General features: G+C 39.7%; 1 long non-coding RNA gene across 6 annotated transcripts in view; it reads right to left on the reverse strand.

Moving 5' to 3' along the window:
- The window catches only part of LOC110786192 (uncharacterized), a 43,031-nt gene extending 34,971 nt beyond the window's left edge, over positions 1 to 8,060 (reverse strand). For 4 of the 6 annotated variants that reach the window (XR_008930429.1, XR_008930428.1, XR_008930431.1 and 1 more), the window contains exons 1-5: positions 7,902 to 8,060; positions 7,491 to 7,639; positions 7,319 to 7,404; positions 6,577 to 6,666; positions 6,413 to 6,484 (exon numbers count right to left, since the gene is read on the reverse strand). This is a non-coding gene — a long non-coding RNA (uncharacterized lncRNA). Of the gene's footprint in view, positions 1 to 2,741; positions 6,061 to 6,412; positions 6,485 to 6,576; positions 6,667 to 7,318; positions 7,405 to 7,490; positions 7,640 to 7,901 lie in introns of all 6 variants that reach the window. The other 2 variants (XR_008930430.1, XR_008930432.1) reach the window with 2 other exon arrangements.
- Between the last annotated feature and the right edge of the window lie 9,504 nt (positions 8,061 to 17,564).

Raw genomic sequence — 17,564 nt, forward strand, 5'->3', positions numbered from 1 at the left:
CCATAATCATATTTAGAAATCTTTTGGCTCACTTGCAACATCGAGATAAACGCATACTTAGCTTAAACCAACGACACTTTATTATGTTCGAAGAAATCTTTGAAAATCATTTGAAAATTATTTAAAATCCGAGTCCTACTGTGTACAACCCGAGGTGTCCTAGGTAAGTTGACTTATAGAAAGGTTCGTACAGGATTATATGAGTGAATCAAAATACTATTACGATTTTTGGAATGCTGTCTAAGGATTTGCTGGAAGCCAGGGTGCAGGTGTCAAGATATTACTTGTGCCCGTTTGGCATATGCTTTTAGGCTTTTAGGGCCATCTTTTCCTGAATTGCGGAAATATAAACCGTTTTCAAATTGATTTAGATTTACTTGGTGTATGTCTGCACAAAAGGTCAAGGTATACTTAGTTCTTTCCCTAGCTCTTTCATTTCAATTTTTAGCCCCCAGTTGCTGTTATGTCTTCCCATTAATGATGCTTTCAGATTTCGATTTTAGATACCCGTGTCATATGTCTGAGTAGGGTGGGCCTTGGTTAAGTGCCAAGTCTTGAAGCGGTGTGTTCAATGATGAAACTATAACCCACTTGTCAGCAATGCACTCTGATTAGCTGAAGAACGACCCTCGACTGACTAAAGAGACCATCCGGAGCAGAAACTGTTAAATATAGTAACTTCCATAAATAGAAAGATTCCTAAAATATACTGAACACTTACTTAGTCGCATTCGCATCCCGATACAGCTTAATATGTGGTTGCATCGATAGAAAGATAAAATACAATTTTCTGCATTACATCACACCTGTATGCGCCACAATGTTCTAGTGCTTGCCTTCAGGCCCTAGAATAACATAGATCGGATAATAATACTTCCCAAACTCATACTTATTGGTCACAATACATGTAAATGATAACCCAAGTTACTTAAACAAGCTTGCGAGTGCCTAGAATACTCTTATTTGCCCCTTTAGCAAATGATACATCCTTACGAAGCCAAAGTCTTTCTTATAAATTATGATTTGGATCATGCAAATCACATGATTGTGTAGGCCTAGGAATAAGCTTTCCATAGACTTATGGTAAGCTCAAATCCGAATTAAAACGAATAAGTTATATGGCTTTTTACTTGGACTTTGTCAAAACGGACCAACCTCCACTCATTGGGACATAACCTCAGATATAAAAAGAAGTTTGATGCGAGACTGGCGGCATTTGAAAGCTGGATTCCGTAGCTTTCCAACAAGATATTATTTGCAAGAATCTGAGTTCGTATAAAGAAGTTATGAGCTGTTAAAGATTGATTTTTCTGGAAATCCGTATACATGCGCTGGAATTTTCCAGTGTTGGGAAAACATGCGTTGGAACTTTCTACCGATGGCATAACATGCGCTCGAAATTTCCAGCACTCACAAGGCTAGCGCCACTTTTTTCTGGCGCTGCTATTTAATTCTGACTGAAACTCAAATTTCTTGAAATTCTATCTGGGTTGCGCTAGAAGTTACTAGCGCACACATGGCAAAACGCCACTTTTTTCTGGCGCTGCCATTTAATTTTCACCGAAACTCGAATTCTTCAAATGTCTATCTTATTTCGACTATCTACACTATAAATACAACCCTTCTGCACCCCAATTTCCATCATCAATTCAGTCTCACTCCTCTGATATTTTGAATTCTCTCTTCCCTTTCCGGTATACTAAATTTATGTTGAAGTCCCGCCCAGTATTCGTAATAGTTCTTCCGTATTAACTCTTGTTAAGCATAACTCTGTCCGTACAAGTATTCAAACCTTCCCAGTTACTACCAAAGTTCTAGCCAATTCACAAGCAAAAACCAAGGAATCTAAGAGGAAACTCAGCTGGAATTGAAGGAAGGATAAGGATCTGAAAGTCAGTATAAAGGTTGTTCTAAAGCTAAAAGGAGGCTCTGCTAAGGAGAGTGGTAGGTGTTCCTGAGAACCGCAGTTAGCCTACGCTATACTGTAATCTGAAATCTTCTTTTTCTAATTGCTTTCACCATCTTTATAAATCTGTTCGTATAATTTGTTTTATTAATCACGCCTAATAAGATAATCTCTGGACAAATCTGATTATTGCTAAGCTCCTTAAATCAATCTAAATCACCGTTTTTACGACTGTTTAGTAAATATCTGTGCATTAAAATCAACTGAGATTAGTAATGTAGCATAACGCATGTCCCTTTCGTCGTCGCATTGAACTAGTAAGCACCGCCGCGTGGAATAATATTGGGCACTCCTCGTATTAGTAAATGTCCCCCGAACTCTCAATCTCTACTCCACTGGATGTACGTTGAGGGATCTTTACATCAGGGATTACAAGGGAACCTATGGCCGTTGTGAGTCAAATATGTTTGCATTCCAGGCATATCACGATAACCGGGTTTTGTCAGTTTTCTTAAACTGAATGGCGACTCCTATATACTAGTAAAAAAGAGGCTAACGCCAACAGTTAGTTCCTATTTACTTAATATGCTTGCCACATCCAGAGGGGAAAAGTTGTGCGGGCCGTATACTCTTTTAGAGGCGCCTCTTCGTGTTTTTTCGACCCCCTCACAGTGGCGGCTCCACCGGGGACAATATTGAAGTAATTTATGCAAGTAGTGTGTCGGTGAGGAAGCCGTATAGCAGAAATCGAATGCTTCGCCACAATTATTTCCTTATTAAGTTAGGGCGACCTGAAGTATTCAATGTGATGAATGATCACGACAGAACCGCATACCTAATCTCGGCTTCCTTAGCATGTTTTATCTCGGAAGCTCCGAATAAGGACACCTATCAGCCCGGGGGTGCACGCGCTTCGGATGTTGTCCACTCGGCACGTTCACAATGTAGCACATCCACCAAAATCAAACCGCTTATCTCCTAGGTCCATTCACGGTATATTCCATTCCAGCACGTACCAGATAGACCTTGATAAAATTCGTCATGAACCTGGCTACTTTGGCAAGGGCCTGTTAGGGAATTGGCGATAGGTTTGGTACGCTTTGACACCCAAGCCTTTTATACCTTAGAGACTAGCATAAACTAAATGCGCATTATACCTGAATTCATGCTCGCTGTTAGTTTCGTGTAGATATTTTATGTGCTAAGTGTAAATAATCAACCAGACACTTAGTTTAAGGTCAACAAAGTTGTCAAAATTCAAAAAATGCTTCAAAATATCGAAGTAAATAAATAAAGCTACGAATCAGAATAAAGTTTCGCAGCCAAGGTCAAAGCGCCAGAATAAACCAGCGCTATCCTAGGCAGCGCTACAATTTTCCAGCGCGCATCTAAGAATCCCCAGAAAATTTTAACGCCTGCACCGAGGAATTAAATAAACCAATATGGCTAGTTCCAGAAACAAAACTACACTGACCAAGCAAGCGATGGAGAAAACTGGCGCTTTGCTAAGGTGCGCTATTTTATTTCAGCGCACACCCTGCTTATTCCTCGCATTCAAGCTTGTAAATTAGAGTTTAAAAGTTAAGAGTCGAACCTTTGTGCAATTAATTCAAAAGACCGAAATACGCATTTGCCTTAAGCATTACGTAGGTTTGGCTGAAAATACCCATTACGAAACGCATATTCAAAATTGCGCCGAAGGTATTCTCACGGAATTGAGCATAATCAAGTAAAAAATTAATACTAATCTGAATTAGCTTTTACCAATCAAACTCAAAGGCCAGTACAGGCGAATTATATCCGTTCGCGTCGGAATGCTGAACGTTTGAGCGCACCAACGCTCAAACGAAGGGCTCATATTAGTGAAATTCGAGCTACGGTAAACTTGACTAAAAAGGCCGACTGCACAAATGAATCATGAGTAAAGCTTGCAAGCGCTGGATATAACTAGCGCACCATAAGTGTGCGCCGAAAATTTCAAGCGCTGCTTATCCTAACACTGGAAATTTCTGGCGCCCACTGGTTCAATCCTCGACAACTTTTACGTGCTCTTGACTTAAAAAAAAAACGATTCGTAAAGTAGTTATTAGTCCTCTAAAAACACTAATGTCCGGCATAATACCGTTCATACTAAAATAATCCTTGACGTTCACTAAAAGCAAAGATATCTGAAAAAGAAAAACAGTTTGTTTTCAAAAATTAGTTAAAAAAATGGATTTATACCAAATTTCTCGTTATAATCGCTTAATAATATTCGAGGCAAATGACGAGTCAAGTCGAGTAAAAAACCCTAGGCGAGTCTGTCACCATTTATGTGAGTCTTTCCTTGAGTCCATCATATCCATCAAAGCCTAAGTTCACCTAGTTTAAGTCCACCTAGAGTCTTCACTGTAATTGTTTCCTAAAGTCTAAACCAAGTTAAAGTCTACCGTTAGAGTCATCGTTCACCTAGAATTACCTTTTATGGAGTCTTCACACATTTAGAGTCCTTCCCCTAAAGTCCACTTACACCTAGAATAGTTCGCTTAATCCTCATCCCGTAACTTAAAGTGTAACCTATATAGCCCATAATCTATCAATCCGTACCTTAGTCCATCACCCTGGGTCGTTTCAGCCCAAAAAAGTTAACAGATTGGAAGTTATAGCTGTTGCAAACCAACAACTTTTGTCAAAATCCGTTTTTTGTGTTTTGAGTCAAACCCATGTCCAACCTTTGAGTCTGAGCGTCCTAAATAGCATGCTAACATACTCCAAATAATTAGTACGCTTGTTATAGATGACATTCACCATCTAAAAGGATTATTAAGTCAGTCCGTACCTCGAAATTGATAAATTAACACCCTTAATTTATAAGCGATTATTACATTCCGTTCAAATCACCTAGATCTTAAAAGTATAGACTATGAGAGCACTATAACTCTCACTTGACTAATAGACACAGAATTACAACCTAAAATACAAGTTTGGTCCTTTCCCAATTAGTTATTTAGATTGAATCTAGAGATGATCATGATGACCCAATCTCTAATCGTCCAGATTTAGAGCAACCTATTTATTCAGTCTAATACTCAGTCAAGAACAAAAGAAAACTACCTTTAAACTGGCAACCCAAACCTCCAAGTACTCAATTTGCCACTCAGATTGATCAAGCATTCCTTATCATCTGAACTTTCTGGTAGTGTTAATATGTCAACATTAATCAAGAACTAGGTGATCACATCCGACTTTCAAAACCAGTTTTACTTTTCAAAAACAATTAATCAATTCTTTTCTAAAAATATCCTAACCAACTTGAGCATAATTCAAGGAACGGTCGCTCGGCAACACAAATTCCAATCAGTCAGGAAAGACTTCATCAAATCCGCTCTCTTTTGTAGTCCGAACATGAGTTCCATCCAAGAGAAAATCCATCTAATAAAGATTACTCTTGAAGATATTACTTCTCACGTCATCGCCTTAGAAGAAACACATAAGAAAATTCATCATTTTGAGCACGGTCCAAGTGATCATCTCAATTGCCTAATCCGCCGAATAGGTTATAACACTTCGGAGCACCCTACTCCTGAGACAGTTGACCGTCAAAGGATAAATGAACTAACCTTTTTAATGAGACAGATTTCCCTCTTCGAAAAACCGAAGACAGTTAATGAATTTTCTTGTCAACCAAAAAGGGTTAAAAGATGGATTAGAGACAAAAAATTCACTCCGGTAGGCGAGTTGTACATAAAAATGCTTGCTAAACTTACAACTCAAGGAATATTGTGTCCAATAGGTCACACCTAGGACCCTCGCGTTAAAGGAAAGTATTGGGACCCTAAATCATATTGTGAGTATCATCAGGGAAAAGGCCATATTATCCAACAGTGTTTGCACCTAAAGAATGCAATACAAGATCTAATTGAGGATGGGGTCTTGACCCTTCCCATGTAAGATATGAAGTTATATACATCATCACTCACATGGGGATCTCTGTGTGGCCAGAGAAGGATAACAAGTTGGAATAATAACACAGTAATAACCAAACAATTCAAAGAGGAGAACGCAATTAAATCAAGAATCAGCTTATCCATCTTCCGGAACCATGTATGAGCATACTGGTACTTGAAATATGTTCCCATGGTCCACATTATATAATTAAATCGAGTAACATTTGCCTGAAATACAGAAATTACTAGCATCAACATCACCTAATCATAACTAATTTCAGATATTGCTTGTAAAATAGATTAACCCATCTATTTTGTTAGTCTTGCTTTTTTTTTTTATAGTTGGGGGAGAGGAGGTTTGAACTAACAACAGGACACGTTTACGACACCAATGTCATCTAACACTGGTAGAACCAGGATTGATCCCTATGTGCTGTGTGTTTCAGACTTTAAGTGTGGATTTTTTTAAGTTCAAGTGTATCAATAGTGAATAACAAAACAAAATGCTTGTGTGATTCAGACTTTAAGTGTAGATTATTCAGAACAAAATTATAACATTAAGTAAATCATTAACATTTACCTGACATATTGCAGCAGCGACAAAGGAATTCACTCGATCTTGAACGTTGTAGTCGAACAAGGTAGGGTCATCCTTCATGAGAAGAGAAAATTACAAAAAATAAATAAAAAATCCATGTGAATTTCCCTTACGGACTTTGAGCTACATAAGAGATAGGATGTTACTTGGACGATTGGAGAATCATCATTAACTTCAAAATGAAAACCATCAGCTGGAGGTTCATAGAAGCCTTGCCAAAATGCACCAGTAAAGATCTACAAGACAGGAAAAAATCAGCATTCCAGCAGACACATAAAAGCAATTATTGAGTAAATTAGATGAGAAAAAAAAAGGAAAATGTGTTATGTTTGCCTGAGCAGTCTTCCTAAGACTCTTAGAGCCCTGTCAGACAACTTCAAGGCTTTTCTCAACAATGAGTTTCTCCCTGTCTTGGTAGTATATTCTTGCAAAAAACAATGCCTCAATGGTTAGAGCTCAAATTGATCACTTAAGAAAAGCTGTTGCACATAGAGAAAGTGTTGCCATCATGCCTAAATAACCAAATAATTCCAGTTTCTATCTGTGGCTTGTATGATTACACAGTTGTTGTTATGATAAAGTTCCTAGAAATGAATTCCTTATCCCCTGCATCTATCAAAGTCACTCCCCCCTTCTGGAATTAGTTGTTACATCCCGAACCACTCATAAGAATTGATGTTCAAAGAGATTAATTGGGGTAATTTTATCCTCTTTCATCACAATTCAATTTAAAATCTAAACTTTACTAAAAAGCGTGAAAACTTTTTTCGAACATTCTAAAATAGTACACTAACATAACCAACTTAAAATTGTGCAGCTCAATATACGACCAACCAACTTGTACAAATTACAATAATGAAATGAAAAAAGAACTGCCTTGGCCTCAACCTAGCAATCTCATACTCAGTCTCCTGAGCCTCAGTATCAAGAAAGTACTCAATCATCTCCGAGTCCGTACCAGGAATAACCTGAACCTGAATCCAAAATCCGATCCCAATTCAAAAATTTGAACAAATTAATTTGATCAAAATTGAAAAATGTAGTAGACTAGTAATAGAACCCGACAAAAAGCTTCTCCCGTTCTTTCTCATTCTTCAATTAACGCTCATAATCATCTTTAGCTTCAGTTTCTTTCTCAATCCCTCGCTTAATATCTAGTCTTGCAAAATGCCCTGTTTGCGCAGGTGTTTTGAATACACCTTCTAGATCCTGGAATAGCAAGACACGAAAATAAAACCGATTCCAGATTAATACTTAAATGAAAACCCTAGAAATTCAGAAAATTAAGGGGAAACAGATAACCTGAAATTCTAAAATTCAGAGGAAATAAATAACCTGAAATTCATTATTCGAGCAAGAAATTTAACGAATTACAAAATCAAAAAAAAAAAAAAAAACCGAACATCAATTTTCAACGGAAATTGCAAGAAATTAACCAGGAGAATATGACATAAAATAGTCTAATTGGTACCTCGGAAATTCAAGCATGAGGAGGCGAAGTTGCTGAACTGCTGGAGATGAGAAAATGTTTGTGTGAAGGGGACAACGAGAACACGGGCAAAGGGGGAGCAGCGAGAAACTTAGGTTAGGTTGTGCTTAATGAAACTTGAGGAAAAGAATTTGGTTTTTTTTTATATTTTATTTTTATTATTTTTTCTCAAAGGTGGCGCTTGTGTGATAAGCGCCACCTATAAGTCGCCACCTATGAGGATTTTTCTACTAGTGTCAAAAATTCTAAAACCATCAAATTGCAATTTCAAATCTTCAAGGTCTCATCTTCTATGCTTCCCTTTTCGAATTCCAAATTCAAGTGTCAAACCAAACTCAAAATTTCAAGTCCAATTCCGAATTACAAAGATCTTTGCCCTTCATTACTCTCTAATACAAATTCCAAAAACAATTCCAATGGGTTGAAAATCCCTAGAAATAATACAAATCCCAAAAAAATACTCTTCACGGGTTGAAAATCCCTTGAAATAATTACAAGTTCAATTTCCATTGGGTTGAAAATCCCTTGAAATAATACAAAATCCAAGGACATTTCCAACGGGTTGAAAAATACCTGGAAATAATACAAAAACCAATTCTTCATGGGTTGAAAATCCCTAGAAATAATACAAGCCCCATACAAATTCCAAGAACATTTCCAATGGGTTGAAAACCCCTAGAAATAATCCAAATTCAATTTCCAATTGGGTTGATCCCCCTAAAATATTCCAAGTCCTATTGCTGGGTTGAAATCCCCCTAAAATATTCCAAGTTCTATTGCCGAGTTTAAATTCCCCTAAAATATACAAGTCCCATTCCCGGGTTGAAAATCCCCTAAAATAGTCCAAGTTCTTATATCGGGTTGAAACTCCCTCTTGAACATTTCAAAACTCCTAGGTAGTCTTCACTCAATACAAAATAACCTCTACAAACATTTCCAAGGGGTTGCAAACCTCGATAAAAGTACAAAATTTAATAGGTTGAAACTCCTTTGAAATATTTCCCATGGGTTGCAAATCCCAATACAAGTACAATATCCAATACCCCGAATCTTCGGAGTGGCACTTAGAGTCGATCTAGGTCTCATTCATCCGCATGCATATCATATCATGTGTCGGGAAGTCCAAGTTCTAATGTCGCGTCGTATCATGTGAAGGAATCAAAGGGTCTTGTGGGTTCGTCGAAAAGGAGAGGGACTAAAGAGAGCTCCATAGGTCCTAACCTCCCTTATAGCCGGCATCGAACAAGCAGCAAGTCCGCCTTCAACCAGTTAAACTTCAAACCCCTTTCCAACACCTATTCAAGAACCAATGGCAACTGCTGATCAGATTACCTAGCTCATGGCCGCTGTAGCCAACCTCAGTACCAATATGGAACTTGTGAGTAACCGTCTGGGCGTCGTAGAACAAGCGACAGCCCTTGTTGATCTCACCAAGAGAATCGAGAGCATGTCAACAAGGTGACCAATAGGGAGAACTACTTCGACACCTCAGTAGAACATGACTTCAAGGGAAAAGCCAATTTGCCCGACAAATTCTCTGCCAATGACATTCCAAAATTCAAACTAGCCGATAATCCCAAATACCATCTCAAGAACTTCAGAGCCACCATGGCCATCAAAGGGGTCGGCCATGACCTATACCCGGTGGTGTTTCCTATGTCTTTAGAACCAGTCTGCCAAAAGTGGTACTACTCCCTTAAGGACCACGAGACAAGCACCTGGGATGCTGTAGCCCAGGCTTTCATGGAACAATATCAACCAAACATTCAACTGCAAACGACTCTTCGAGAGTTGGAGGTGCTTACGCAAGGGCACCAAGAAGGCTTAGCTTCACCAATTACCTCAACCATTGGAGGGAAATGGCCTCCCAAATGGTAACCCGACCATCCGAGAGAGAGCCAGTCAAGATCTTTATTGCCGGACTCTTACCAAAATACAACACTCATATGAAATATCTGGGCCTAGAGAGTTTCAAGAGAACATATGATATCAGGGGTCGACATAGAAGATGACCTCATAAAAGCACCCTCGACACCGGTTCCACAAGATGAAAAGTGGAATGGCAAGAAGGCCGAGGCGACACACAAGGTCCACGAGGTCAACGCTCTAGAGGCTCCTCAAGGTCCAAAATCAAGCAACTTTAAAAGCAATGCCAATCAGCGCAATTTCTAGAACAGGCCCCAAAGGGTTTTCACTAACCTTGGAATGTCCTACACAGACACCTTTGACCAGTTGGTAGAGAAACAACTAATCACTCCTATTGGTCCAACCGAGGATCCTCCAGCTGACAAGAGATCCAAAAGTTGGGACCCAAAAGCTTATTCCAAATTCCACCAGGGAAACGGGCAAGACATCGAGAATTGTTTCAAGCTCAAACACCTGATTCAAAACATGGTGGACAACAAGAAGCTACCCTTGCCTTTCGGTGCCAAGCAATCACCATCAGTCCTTGCCATCTCTCAAGACTACGAGGATGAGGAAAATGATTTTCCGTGTAACCTGATTCATACAATGTACAAACCTTCTTTTGAGTTAGTAGTCCCAAGTTTCCATCATCTCATCCCACATATTCAAGACTGGGTGATCCCTAAACCCCGGGTAACCACTGATATTCAGGTGAACATCTGCCCCCTGTCAACTCTCAAAGCCATATACTTCACTGAATTCGACCTGATGATGATTATAGAGTGGGCCATCAAACTCCATGGCGTCACATACAAAATCCTGGGGATCCTAAACTTGGTTTTCTCTATCGAGACCTATCGCAACCAGGCGGAGTTCGTGGTCATTGATATACCAGCCGACTATGACTTATTATTCGGAGAGCCGGCTTGAGGAATTACTAGATGGACCTACTTGCTTCACACCCAAGGGGTCTAGCTACAAAAGCACCTCCATCAAACAGACATTGGCCCTGCGCCAAGGGGAAGATGAGCCAATTCATGAATACTACTATAGGTGGAAGGCCTCTGCTCATGAGATCCAACTTGGGCTGCTAGAGGGGAGGTTGGTAAGGATTTTTCTTCTGAGCCTCAACGATACAAGTAAGAGCCGCTTTGCCATTTCCATACAGTACCTGGAATCAAGTCTGGGATCAAGCTTTGAAGATCTATGGCAAAAACCTCTTCTACTATAATGATGATGATGGGGACATCTGGGAATACCCCGACAAATACATTTATGTTTAAGTTGGTTTTCTTTCAAGTCCAGAGTCTGTCTTTCAATTTCCAAGTTTCAGTGACGATTCTAAGAGTCTATGGTTAGAGTCTTGCATCAATAAATTTCCCTTAGAGGCCGAACTTCAAGTCAAAGCTGTTGATGTAATGATTGCTAATTTCAATAATACTTCAATTTCATCCTACTCTTCAAAGTCTAACTTCAAAACACATTCCTAATCCTAACAACTTTGCTTCTCAAGAAACTGACCTTGAAATCTTAAAAGATGTCGAAAATCATGAAAATCGGACGCCCATAATTAAGGAAACAGAAAAAGTTAACCTTTCTAATAGCAGTGATCCTAGTTTAGATTGGTTTAACTCTATCTCAAGCAAAGCGGGACGATCTGATCGACCTACTTTGAGAGTACATAGACGTCTTCGCATGGTCCTATCATGATATGTTAGGGGTTGATCCAAGCGTCGGCCAACATACAATTCCCCTCATTCCAGGTTCAAAGCCCATCAAACAGAAACTCTGTCGCATGAAATCGGATGTTTCCCTCAAAATTCAAGAAGAAGTCTCTAAGCAGATAGAGGCCGGATTTATTCGAGAGTCCAAGTATCCAGAATGGATTGCAAATTTCGTCCCAGTTCCAAAGAAGGATGGCAAAGTTCGAATGTGCGTCGATTACAGAGATCTTAACAGGGCCAGCCCTAAATAGAGTTTACCACTTCCACACATCGACATCTTGGTCGACAACAAAACAAATCATGCCTTACTCTCTTTCATGAACGAGTATGAAGGCTACAATCAGATTCCCACGGAAGAGGAGGATTTAGAGAAAACAACATTCATCACTCAGTCGGGTACATATTGCTACACAGTTATGCCGTTCGGACTGAAGAACGCAGGGGCTACTTATCAAAGAACATCCACAACCATCATGAGCGACATGATTCACAGGGAAATCGAGGTCTATGTTGATGACATGATAGTCAAATCCAAAGAGCGCCATGAACATACAACAGTACTTCAAAAATTCTTCAACAGACTCAGGAAATACAATATGAGGCTCAATCCTCAAAAATATGCATTCGGGGTAACGTCAGGCAAGTTGCTCGGGTATGTCATCAGTTCTCGGGGCATCGAGGCTGATCTGTCCAAGATAAAGGCGACCTTAGATATGAAACCACCAGCGAATGGAAAAGAATTTCGGGGGTTCCTTGGCAAATTGCAATACATCAACAGATTCATCTCAAAACTCACTATGATTTGTGAGCTTCGAAAACTCCGTAAGAGTGAACCTAAGGTATGGGACGAAGACTATCAACATGCATTTGACACCATCAAGGTCTATCTTCCAAATCCACCAGTGTTGAAACCGAAATACCAGGTACTCCACTCAGGCTCGAAGAAATCGGGGCTATGCTCGCCCTAGAAATCGAAGGCAAAGAAAACGCCGTGTACTATTTGAGCAAGAAGCTACTCGAATACGAAACCAGATACACTCAACTCAAAAGGCTCAGTATCGCCTTGGTTTGGGACACAAAGAAGCTCAGACACTACATGCTCTCCCATACAATGCATGTAATTTGCAAAGCAGATCCTCTCAAGTTCCTATTCGAAAAACCGACTCTCAACGGACGATTGTCCAGATGGTTGGTTATGCTAGCTGAATTTGATCTGAAGTACATCCCTCAAAAGTCTATCAAGGGTTAAGCGGTGTCTGATTTCCTGGCCGATTGTCCTATCGAAGCAGAGGAAGAAAGTTACGACCTAGCCGATGAGAAGATTCTAATGATAAATGACGATAGCTGGTAATTGCACTTTGACGGTGCCTCCAATCAACGCGGATGCGGTGTCGGGGTTATCCTTATAGCCCTGACGGCACTCACACTCCAATCTCAGCAAAATTACAATTCAATGTTACAAACAATGCGGCCGAATATGAAGCATGCATTATGGGCCTGGAAGCCGCCATAGCATTGGGTGTCCAGAAACTTCGAGTGTACGGGGACTCTTCCCTAATCATCAACCAAATTTCCGGCAAATGGAAGGTCAGAAGTGAAAGTTTGGCCCTTTACCATCCCTATCTCGAGAAGCTATCTGAACAAGTTGAAGAGCTTCGTTACACATACCTGCCTAGAGAAGAGAATCTGTTTGCCATGCACTGCCGAAACTAACATCAATGATCAACATTCCAAATGGCACGGCTGAAATTCCACTTACAATTGAAACCCGACAAGAAGCAGCATATGTCCATGCTATTGGCGATGTCGAGCCTGATGAAGATGAACCTTGTTTTTCAGACTTTCTAAGGTACCTACAAACCTCCGAATAACCACCACATTTTTCAAGCAAGAATCAAAGGGTTTTGCGCCTCTAATCAGCAAACTTTGTTCTAGAAGGCTGTATTCTATGCAAAAGGTCTCCTGACGGCCTCCATCTCCGATGTGTTGACAAGCACAAAGCACAAAAGGTTATGGACACCATACATGTTGGGGTCTGTGGTACTCATATGAATGGGAGGATGTTAGCCCTTAAAATCATTCGGGCTCAGTACTACTGGACCACTCTCGAGCGGGATTGCTACTTTGTCAAAAAGTGTCCCATCTGTAAAAAATGTGCGAACCTGAAGCACATTCCTCCATCCTTGCTATATTCACACTCATCACCATAGCCATTCTCAGCTTGGGTATCGACGTCATGGGAAAAGTCACTCCAACAGGCACTAGGGGTCATGAATTCATACTACTTGCAATCGATTTACTTCACCAAATGGGTTGAAGCCAGATCTTTCAAAATATTGGGATCCAAGCAAGTGGCCCAGTTCATTCAAGAAAATATCATTTGCAGATCAAAGTTCCTCACGAATTCATCAGTGATCAGGGAACCAATTTCCAAGGCGAGTGTGAAGATCTATTTACCGAGTACACAATTCAACATCACCGTTCTTCGCCTTTTCGTCCACAGACCAATGGGGCAGTCGAAGAGGCCAACAAAAATGTCAAGACCATCATCATGAAGATGAAAACCAATTACAAAGACTGGCCCTAGAAACTACACTTTGCATTGTGGGGGTATCGAACTTCAATTCGCACTTCAACTGACGCAACTCTATTTTCATTGGTCTATGGAATGGAAGAAGTACAACCTATTGAGCTGGAACTACCTTCCTTAAGGATAGTCCTCAAGAGCGAAACCCCGGAAGCTGCATGGGTACAGTCAAGATACGACGAGATAGTAATGCTCGATGAGCGCCGGCTTTAAGCCGCTCACCATGTACAAGTCTATCAGCGTCGAGTGGCCAGACATTTCAACAAAAGGGGCAGAACCCGAAACATCAAGGGAGGCGAGCTTACCTTAAAATCCCTTCGCAAAAGCGTCATAAACAAAGGCAATGTAGTAGTTAACACTAAATTCTGATAAAATGTTACAAAAGATTACATTAGGAGTGATTGAGATAATACTAACTTCTACCCTATTCGACCAAGCCAGGAAAAGACCACCAGTACTACCTTCCGCATCCCAGCCTGTACAATTCTTCAAGCCCATATTGTGAAAAAATGGCTCCAAGTTACAAACAGAGGACTTTGTGATGAGCGACATTTATCTCGCTCTTAGCTTATGATTTTAGTTCATTTTATTACTATTTTTTCTTAGTTTTATCGATTTTAGTTCGTTTATCGCATTTTTGCATTAATCGTAATATTTTCTCGTCTTGCGTATACTTTAGTCGTTTTTGCTCTAAACGTGCTCTTTGCGCTCATTTTTACTGCATAAGGATCGTTTTTAGTATTAACGTGTTAAATAATGTGTCATTATGCTTGACGGAGTTTAATATGATTTTACGATTTGTAAAAATGTGATGCGAATTAATAAAATGCTTTGCGACTTATTGAATATGCTTTCCGATTTTCTAACGTGCTTTACGATGTTTATAATGTGCAGCGAGGCAAGAATTTAGTTTCTCCCCCGAGCCTTGCTTTGCCTCAACAACAACAGGTCATAGCAACAGCAATTGCAGTGCATACACAAGCAGCAGTTGTAGCCACTGCAGTGCACACACGCACAATAACTGCAGTCCATAGCTGCTGTGCATCAGCCTTGCAGCAGCCCGTGGGCTCATTCTCACGAGCCTTGAAGCTCCTTGACAGTAGCAAGTCAAGAGAAGTAGCAAGGCAGAACTACAGCCACTGCAGAGTACACGCAAACAGCAGCTCCAAACAGCAGAAGCAACACGCAAAGCAGTAGCAAGGCAGAACTGTAGGGGTTGTGCGAGCGCACAACCTGCTGTGTGAGCACACGGCTTTGCTTGTGAGAGCACACTCTGTAACTCGACCGCACAACATTCTAGTAGCTGATGTTTTTTACCATGCAAACGCACAACCTGCTGTGCAAGCACACAGCCTTGCTTGTGCGAACACACGGACCCTTGTGCGTACACACGGCTACTCGGAAGTGATGTTTAATAGCAAAATCGCAGCATTGTTTCGGAAATTAATTTAGAACGTAGAATTTCATAATTAGAATTAGCTTTAGATTTTAGAGAGAAGTTAGAGATTAGAGCTTAGATTAGAGGATCAAACTAGGATTCTTAGCTTTAATTCTCAATTCTTAGTTAATTCAAACACTAAAATTCAGATTTTCTTCTCTTTAGTTTGAGTTTAGTTCTTCAATTTTCTTGTTCTTCAATTTTGGTGCAAGTTCAATAATTCAAGGTATAATTCTTACTCTTCTCTTTAATTTATTCTTTCATTCTTTAATTGATTCATTAATTTCGTTCAAGCTTTGATTTCATTGTTGAATTCTAGAATTAGTTTCATATTTTGAATTTAGTTGATTTTTCCCACAATTTTGATATTTGAATTTTTTGAATTTTGTTGATTCAATTAGTTTCATTGTTGCTATTGGTTTCATGATTAGGATTAGTTTTAGTTTAATCTTAGTCATAATCATGCCTATTGAATAGTTCATAGTCTAGAGATTTGGGTTGAAGCCTTGGACTAGATTTAGGGATTTTGGAGATAATTTTGTGATTGATTTTGTGATTAAATGGATTAATTGATGTTTGATTCCATGTATAGTTAGTTTAGGATTAGCTAACCTAAATTTCTAGAATATTGGAGTGTTTGGCTTCGAATTGGCGCGAGAGCATGATTCGTTGCTTGCATTACTTTGGCTTGATTTTTCGTTCATAGTTTCCTCTTCAAGTCTTGATTGTAGCGAGAGCTAGATTAGGATTGGTTGAGCATGACTCGTCGAATCCAAAAATTTGTCATTGCATTCATTCATTAGTCATTGCATATCATGAGCATTTAGGATCTTCGGAACTCCCAATTCAACTTCCATTGCCAATTCCCGAAATCTCTAGAGTTTCTTTACTTGTTCATATTTCATACTTTTTGATTTCAATAGATTCATACATACATACATACTTTTTCCATTCGAATTGGCTTTTGAACGCATTAGATTGAAAAGTCAAATATATCCATTCTCTTGGGATGATCCCTATACTTGCCACTATAGTCAATATAATCGGTTAGTTTAGGAGTTTATAAATTTTGTTTGATTGAGCGGTATCCGTCAACGACCGAAAATTGGCTTATCACTTTGATTCAGATAAGAAAATAAAATCTAGGTTATATTTTGCCGCTAAGTTACCAAGAAACGGGAAAATTGGGGACTCTGAATTTTTTATCCCTCTACAATTCCAACTAAGGACACTCATTAAGTCACTAGAGGCTGTTCGAGGCCAGCCGCGCCTTTCAGTTTGAGGATGTTGATTCTTGTTATTTTTTCCTTGACCATAGCTTCCTCTGCATCTACCATTTTTTCCCACAGATCATCCTTAGCACTTAGCCAATATTTGAACCTTCCTTGACCTTCATATTTCAGTTGGGACTTGAGTTTCTTCCAAGGCGAACGACACCTTTGAACAGCAGCACAAATACTTGACATAGAACCCTGTCCAAGAAAAATTATTTTCAAAGAGATTGGTTCTAGAGCTTGAGCCAAAATCACCTGCTCTTCCCTAACCCTGCACATTTCCCTTTCAACCAAGGAGCACCACTTTTTCCTCTCAGGACCATCATCATGAAGGCGCATGTAGGGTTATGAATAATACAAAGAATATAATTCATGCGGAAAAACCATAAAGCCAGGAATCCAAATTAATTGCCATAGAGTCAATTAGCATAATTTAGGTTACATACAATGTGATGTATGCCTTCCCTAGCTGATCCCGAACCGAACAAGAACAAGTCTTTAGAGCTCCAAACGTCGCCCCTCCGTAGAAACTCCACATCACGTTCGGACCCGCCTTAGGTTCAACCAACTAGGATATTACTTAAGGTTTTATGCACTCGGGTTAGGCTAAAAACTATGATCTCTCTTGAACACAATATATGTAAAGAATATGTTTTGATGTATGTAAATTATGGGCTAGCCTCATATTTATAGGGTAGGAAATAAGGAATTTGAGTC

This window comes from Spinacia oleracea, chromosome 3 (assembly GCF_020520425.1).
Source record: "Spinacia oleracea cultivar Varoflay chromosome 3, BTI_SOV_V1, whole genome shotgun sequence".
NCBI classification, from domain to species: domain Eukaryota; kingdom Viridiplantae; phylum Streptophyta; class Magnoliopsida; order Caryophyllales; family Amaranthaceae; genus Spinacia; species Spinacia oleracea.